The 7,771-nt window shown below is 51.5% G+C and overlaps 1 long non-coding RNA gene across 1 annotated transcript in view; it reads right to left on the reverse strand.

The window, feature by feature from the left end:
• Positions 1-1,720: 1,720 nt before the first annotated feature.
• The window catches only part of LOC127472238 (uncharacterized), a 9,200-nt gene continuing 3,149 nt past the window's right edge, over positions 1,721-7,771 (reverse strand). The window contains exons 2-3 of the long non-coding RNA XR_007904931.1: positions 3,388-3,641; positions 1,721-1,820 (exon numbers count right to left, since the gene is read on the reverse strand). This is a non-coding gene — a long non-coding RNA (uncharacterized LOC127472238). The remainder of the gene's footprint in view (positions 1,821-3,387; positions 3,642-7,771) is intronic.

Below are 7,771 nucleotides of genomic sequence, written 5' to 3' on the forward strand. Positions count from 1 at the left end.
AGAAGAAAGGAGAAGAAGAAAGGCCGTTGAATTTGCCCATAAGCGAGAAAGGTGCAACAGGAAAGGAATGGCCAAGAAGGGGGAAGTCGCAGGGGGGATAAAGAGAGCTCTGTTGCCCCGGTCCTTGTTGTTCTTGGTGCTGCTCCATTCAGGCACCGAATTCAAATGGATATTTTACAGCTCAGTCCAGCTGAACAGGGGTTCAATGCCTGAAAGCTGCCGAGCTGCCTTCGCGGACATGCTCTGGGCCCGATATTATAATTTTCATAATGCGCTTTTATGTAGCTCCAGCCTCCTCCGGTGGGGAGCCCGCAGAGCGGCTGAAAGGGGCTTTGAGAGACTAGGGAGCGGGGCTGCAGCGAGCTGCGAGCCCCCCGCTGGCGTGAGTGGCACCGCCTGCCCCGGCCGAGGGCTCCTGCCTCCAGCAGCCAGCCCCCGGCCCGCGGCTCAGCCGCGCCTCCCCGCCCGGCCCAGCGCGGTGCGACGCAATGCGGGGCCATTCAGGGCTGCTCCGGCTTGACGTCTCTGGAGTGGTGCGCCCTGTCCGTCCCCGCCAACCAAGCCCAGGGGCACGGGGACAAAGCTCTGTTCCAGCCCAGCCCCCCGTCGGCCACTAGCGGTGTCCTGCCCCGACTGTCTCCTGCGCTGGCCCTACCCGGGAAAAAGGCAAGGAAAGGGAAATTCTCCCCCTCAGACAGGCCGGAAGGAGGGGACCTAAATAGTCAGCATCAAGAGCGTTATTTCCACCGCTACAAGACAGGTCAACCGAAAAATCTCTAACTGTGTATTTATCATCCTGGGTAAATCATCCACTGCTGAAGAGGGTCCCCGGCTGAATCGTTAACCGGCTGGTGCCAGTGGTTGGGAATGAAATTCGAAAGATTATTGATTTCCCTTCGGAGCCAAAAGAGCCGGCTCCGCCAATGCCCGCCCGCCCCCGCCCCGCTCAGCAGGTGCGTGAGCCGCGCTCGCCGTGTGAAAACATCCGAGGTCTCCCCTCGGAGATGTTCTGCCAGCCCCTTCCCTTCCGGTTCTGGAGGCACCCAGTGGCAGTGGCTGAAGAGTTAGTCACTGACAGAGGAAAGGGCCGAAGTAGGTATTTCTAGGGTCACTTTTATCTTCAGAGATGTCCTTAAATATCTGCCTGATAGACTGAGGGAAGGGAAATATTTAAAAAAGGAAGAAAAAAAATAAAATCAGAAAACAAAAACAAACCACCCCAAACAAATCACCAAAACCCTGAGAAAGCCGTGTCAGTGAAGAGGGCTGCTCACGGCCGGGAGCAGGCCGGGCAGCGGCACCGCGGTCCCGCGGAGCTTCGCTTAGGAACACAGCAAGCAAGGAGGCAAGGAAGAAATTCTTTTATCTGTTTCTAGCGTGGCTTTTGATGTTTAGCACGGAGTGAAAGGCTCCCTAAGGAGTAAATTACTTGTTTCATCTCCCTGATTATAACTGCAACCCGAATATGAGGGGCTTGTCCCCAAAATCTTGTGTAACTACTGCCGCATGTCTCTTCATAAGCTCCTGCTGAGGAGTTATAAACACCCAGAGGCATTTTTTAAGCAGCCCAGGTCCAGAGACCGTGTGGTCTCTCTCCTTCCTGTGTCCCAAAAACTCCCGCGGCCCCACTGCAGCTGCCTGGGGCCCCTACTGCCGTATCCGCACGGTTCCCAGCCGGACCATGGCCTCGCACACGACTTGGATGAGCCCCGGTGCTCCCCGCCGCAGCTGATGCTCCGGGCACCATTGCGGAGCATCGTTCCCTCTCTCCTGCGGCCCAGTAGAGGAGCTGGGAGGAGGGCGGACAGCAAAATCTTCGCCTGAGAAAAAGAAAAAAAAATTCAATAAAAGAGCAAAAAAAAGTTTTTATCTCATTCAGGTGGAATTTCCGCCTCAGGGAGGGGAACTGTTCACATCCCCAAAATCTGCAAGGCGTGAATGGCTGTGTTTCACACCCACGGGCCGTGGGAAGACACCAGTTGCCACGAACTGCTTTAACTCTTTCCCACCCCCTTTCCACGTGCTCCTTTGCAGAGGAAGAAATGTTGTTGGGCAGCTGAGCCGCCTCCTCACCACTGTTTGCCCCCCCCCGCCTGCCCAAGGGACAGTGAGAGGCCGTGGACCCCGTCTGCGCTCTGCAGAAGGGTCTGGATACTTCGTGGGGGCGGCTGTGCCCACCGCAACGTCGATGCTGTCGTTTCTGAGTCGTTTGGGCTGTGAACCTACTGCGCTCATGTTACAAATGCAATTAATAGTAAAAGCAGCCTTTATTTGAGGAGCAGGAGGCAGCTGAACACCGCAGGTCATTATCCATTAGCGGGGAGCGTTCAGCACTTAGCAGGGCTGTCGTGTTCAAGGCGAGGGGAGGAAAGGAAAAGGCCTTTTCTCTGGTCCTAGTTCCTCCATCACTTTCCTCAGCCCAGGAGAGCGAACAGCTAGCGGCAGGCTGTCCCGTGGGACAAGGCGGGCTGGGCGCCGGCAGAGCGGGGATCCAGTGAGCTGCCCCACTCGGGGCACATCTCTGGGGAACAGTGGAGGAGTTCAAGCCTCCCAAACATATATCCTTCTCGCCTGCCCTCTTCCCAGAAGGGCCCTTCACTTCACTTCGTAGCGATGGGCAGGGGCCGAGGAGTGCTGGGGCACCCCCAGTCCCAGCCTTGGGAATGCTGCTCCGTGCCTCAGTTTCCCTATTCTGCAGACCCAGGCCAATGCTCCCAGCTTGCTTTCTGAGACACCTCCAGACAGATGCCTTGTGCTGATAATGCAAACGGTGTTTCCACACCTTCGCTGGCCTCCCACACATGAGCCGTCCGTCCCAATCCCGCTCGGATGCGTGTAGCATCTAACGGGCTGGCACGAGTATGGACGTTATCCCACAAGACATAGCTCCCAGGAGAGTTAGGGAACAGCCAGAAACCCGGGAGGCAGAAACCCTTCCCTTGGTCATACAGCAAGGCTCTGTCTGCTGTGGCAGTTTGGCAGAATCCACCGAGGTCTCCGCCCGAGACTTTTAGGGCTTCCTACTCGTTAGGTGAAAGAATACACCGAGCAAATCCAACAGGCTCGGGCCACTCGCTCAGGGCAGCAGAGAACAAAATACCTCGTCTGCAGCGTGATGAACTGCAGTGAAACACCTACCATCTGTTTAAACCTCGGGACAAGATGAAATATCCTATTGATTTAGTCTCTAAAAAGAAACAGAAGAAGGATGGGGGGGAAAAAAGGAAAAAAAGCCAACCCAAAACAGTCCTTTTCTGTACTCTGGAAGAAGGAGAAAAAAAAACACCTCCTCCTAGTTCAGTGGGGAAAAAGGTCAAGCTACTATTGACAAGTATGTAAAGACATCTTCTAACCATGGGAAAACATGTATAAATTGTTTCGACTCACTGCATTCAAAACCAATGGAAGTGAATTACAAAACTGCACTTCTTGCATTGTTGAACTGAAAGGATATCTATTTATCATCTTATAAGACAGCTCGAACGATCTTTATCTGCTTTGCCCACTTTCTGACCCAAATTCAGGGTTTTTATGGAAAATTGCAGTCAGTTTGATTGATGAAATCCAAAGATGTCTAAAATGGCACCAAAGATCTCCAACTGTGCAGACTCCAACCGAGGGCTTCAATGTTGGCATTGTTCCTACGAAAAAAGTTGAGAAAACGAGCAAAAGTTAGGGAATTTCTGTTTAAAAACTTCAAATTTCAATGAGGATCCCGAACCTATTATCCCTATTCATGATGCAGACTGTGTGAACATAAAAGTATTTCCCACACATTGCAAAACAACAACAACAAAAAACTCCTTAGTTTTAAGCCACGACATAAACCTTCTTTGTAAAACGCTGAATAACCCTGTGCAGAAAATAAACCCAGCCATTCCCGTTTAGAAATTATATAAGTTTAGATTCTATAAACGGGAAGTTCACGAGAAGCATTTAAAGAGAGGGGAGGAAAAAAAATATATTTTATCCGTGTATCCGAAATTAAAAGGATCCTTAATTTAAAATTCGGAAATGCGATGGAAGATGATTTTTAAACCCGGTGTGTGACTTCAGAGGGTTTAGCTCAGGGTTTAGAGGGAGCAGTTTGCCGGGAGATGCTCTTTCCCGTCTCTCCTTACAGAAGTAGAGAAAACCAATGCCTGCCAGGATTTAGCTGGTAACATATGGAGCTGCGGGCTGGGGGCTACGCAGGTGCGTGAGCACTCACTGTCCACTGGACCAGCCCAGATCCACTCGGGACATGGCTACTGCGCAAAGCCCCAGCACTGCTCTGTCGCGGATCTGTTTGTTAGCGGCTCCCCGTCTCGTTTAGGGCCACACATTATTGTGGAATACTGTCACCTGCCTAATTGTGCTAAATGGCCACCTCCTATTATTAATAATAGCTGGAACGTGGCTCCTAGACACGTTACCAAGGCTGGGAAGCTGATGAATGAAACCCCTACTAGGGAAAATCTTGGTAGCTGTCTTCTGTCGCATTACCCAAGGGGGCCGACTATAAATCTTCCTTCATTTTAACCACGTTTACCCTCATACTCCTCCAGGCTAGGGATGCTGTGTTAAGATTGCACTGATGTGCCAATGCTTTGGACCAGCTGCTCCTAAATACAGACAAGTCCTTGTCAATTAAGCCATTGAGGAGCAGGGCCTGGGAGCTCTGGGGCATTTTAGCAGGCAGCAGTGTGCAGCCCCAACAATTAGCATCCATTTTGAAGGGACCTCCAGGGCACAACTGCACAGGCAGGGAAGAATCAAAACACCAGGCAACTTCAATTCTGAAAATCGGTCACATAATGATACTGAACAGACCGGCCTAGGAGAAGTGAGCCAATCTTTCTTGGGAAGGACGTTTAGCCGCTCCTCCAGTCAAGCCATAGGGCCGAGGCACGCCGCGAACCGCGGAGTCAGAGGAGATAAATGAACACATTCATTTGGCTGTGTGAGCCGAAGTTTCCTTTGGCGGTTCTTCTTTGTAACTCGGTGTCACCTCAAGCAGCTGGTGGCATGCAATGCTCCCATGATCCTGGCCTTTGGCCCAGGCGGAGCTGGACAAGGCAGCTCGCTCCAAGGAGAAGAGCTGCGATGTCTCAGGTCAGAGAGGCCACGGTACCAGTGGGACAGGCAGAGCACTAGGAGTTCAGCTAAACAAAACCCCGAGGGGATTAGGGAGCCTGGGGGATCATTAGCGAAGGTGTTTGCTTAAGTCATTAGGAAGCCGGTAGCTAGGGGAAAAAAAGGCTTGTTCCACAAGGCACCTCCCCTGAATCTCAGGGCTGGAAATACGGAGGATATCACAGCACAAGACTATGTGACCCTACCAAGTTCAACAACAGAGCAAACAGCACATGCCTTTAGGGACGGCAGTCAACCGGGAGGTAACAAAGAGGGGAGGGCACCGGCAAAAATGGTTCTGTATTAAATATGGAAAAGTATGGGGACAAGGGCAGGGGTCAATGAAAGTCAACAAGAGAGCAGGCTTAATGATAGAAAGAATTTAATATCAAAAATACATAAATCTGCGTGGGAGGCAGCCCCAGAATAGGCAGAAAGGAAGGCAGCCTTGGAGTCAACATTCACTTGGTAATAGAGCCGGAATGGATAGCGCCAGGTTGTTAACATTTAACACAAAAGTTAGTGGGGAATAAAGGACGCAGGGCCGGTTCCTTTAATTGTGGCTCCGCCGGGAGATTTCCATATGTCACACTAAATGGATAACACCAGCCTTGCTCCGCAAGGCTTCTGCCGGGGAGTCCCTTTCTCCCCCTTTACTTTCGTTCGGGATTATTTCTTTTTCCTCCGTCCCTCCCCGCACGCCCCGCGGAGCTTCCAACAGGGGTCGAGACAAAGGTCTGGCTCTGAGTCAGTGCAGGGAAGGGCGGGAGAGCGGAAAGGAGCGGGAATGGAGGCTTTCGGGGAGCCCATGCCTCCCCTGGTCTTCCCTGTCGGCCCTCATCGGGCGTCACGGCTCGCCGATATCTGTCGCGACATGAAATTTAACTCCTGCCGGGTTTTAATGTCAGGAAAGCGCCCTCAATTTAAAATAGGGTCTGAACAAATAGAACCACTCCGCCAGTTCAGCAGGGCTCTGTTCAGTACTGCTCGGGGAACCGACCGGGCCCAGTTGCCGCCCCCGCGCAGGGACCGGACCCGGTCCGGCTCGGGGAAGGGCAGAGACCGCGGGACGGAGCGAGCAGGTCTTCTCGGACCAAAAAGAAGGAAAAAAAAAAAAAAAGAAGCAAAAAACCCCCGCACCCCTGATCAATACGGCAGTGTTTCTGCGCTAGTTCAGGAGGTCAGGCGGGCGTAGACACAGCATGGAGAGTTATTTATGTCAAGTCGGGTTATTGTAAACGAAATCCAGCAAATTGCACATAAGCTCCTCGGGGCCGCCAGTGGGCTCGTGGGCAGAGGTCAGTGTCAGTCAGTCTGTCCATCCCTCTGGAGACAGTAATTGTCCGGGGGCTGACACCGCGTCGGGGGCGATAGGCGGCTCCATCCATCTCCATCCAGTTATCCAGGCGCCGAGGCCGGGGCTGCCCGCTGCTCCGCGGGTGCGTGGCACCAAGCCACGGCCGGCCTCGCTCCCAGGAATACCACGGTGGGTATGCCACGGCTCCCATGGGCCGTGCGGTGCCGTTCTCGCGCGTTGTCCCGCCATCCCTAAGCACCCTGCACCAGGTACTGCGCTTTGCCAGCCTCCAGCATCCAGCTCCATCGCTCCCCCATAATCCCTTTATTAATAGGGAAATTCTTCCTTTCTGACAATTTAATAGTCTAAAGTAATCTTCTGCGTGACATTGCCCATCCGTCTTCTCAAAAGAGAAAACAAAGGGGATGTTTTTTTCTTTGGGCCTCTCCAGATCCTTTTCTATTTTGAGAGGGGCTCCCCACAATGGGGTCCTTATGAACCATAATGGTTATGTTTATGAAGCCAGCGATACCAGTGTATGAAGACAATTTTATGCCTAATTAGAAAATGATGTAAGCAAGTGGGAGACAAAGAGGGCTTGTCTGCCGTGGCTGGGTCCCTGGCCATCACTCCCGGGCGAATATATCGCCTCTTCTGTGCTTCACGTCCACTATTTTTATAACATCTCGTCCATTAGCTCCTCAAACAGTTTATGGTATCGTGGACAGTTAGTAAAACAGCTTAATTTAGCGGTGGATTAAAGCAATTTTGAAACATGTTCTGAAGGGAATCGCACGGGAGGCGAAGAGCAGCCCTCCCCTCTCCTATCCAAGGGGACTTCACCTCTGGGAAGACTCCAATAACTGCAACCCCAGCCCCACTCGATTAAGGGATAATTTTTAATATATATGCAATAAATGTTCACTTTGTTAGATTGAATGACAGACAATAATATCGGCAAATCTTCATATCCATCCATTACCGGCAAACGAGCCGCACAAAGAACATATTTGCTTTTGATTAATTTATTTGCAGACTCTGTTTGATAAAGCAATAACTATTTGGTTAAACTTGACATTCGGTCTTCGGGGGGTTATCAGACCAATTCCCTCTCGTTCGAGGGTGATAATAAAGCTGTTTAAACGGGATTAATTATTAATTGGTTGCAATTAATTTCCTCTCTTCTCCACGTCGACAGACAATGAGGATCACTCACTCCTAAACAAAAGACTGCCGTAGGAGCATCCTCGCCCTGTCCGTATCTATCTATGTGTTTATTCGTCTGTCCCTTTCCATCTCTCCTGATTCCTGTACGAGGCACTTCATCTTTCCTCTAGAAGCGTTATATCTATGCTGCAG

Source organism: Manacus candei, unplaced genomic scaffold (assembly GCF_025592945.1).
Source record: "Manacus candei isolate 608988 ecotype Guabito, Panama unplaced genomic scaffold, ASM2559294v1 h1tg000028l, whole genome shotgun sequence".
Taxonomy (NCBI): Eukaryota; Metazoa; Chordata; class Aves; order Passeriformes; family Pipridae; genus Manacus; species Manacus candei.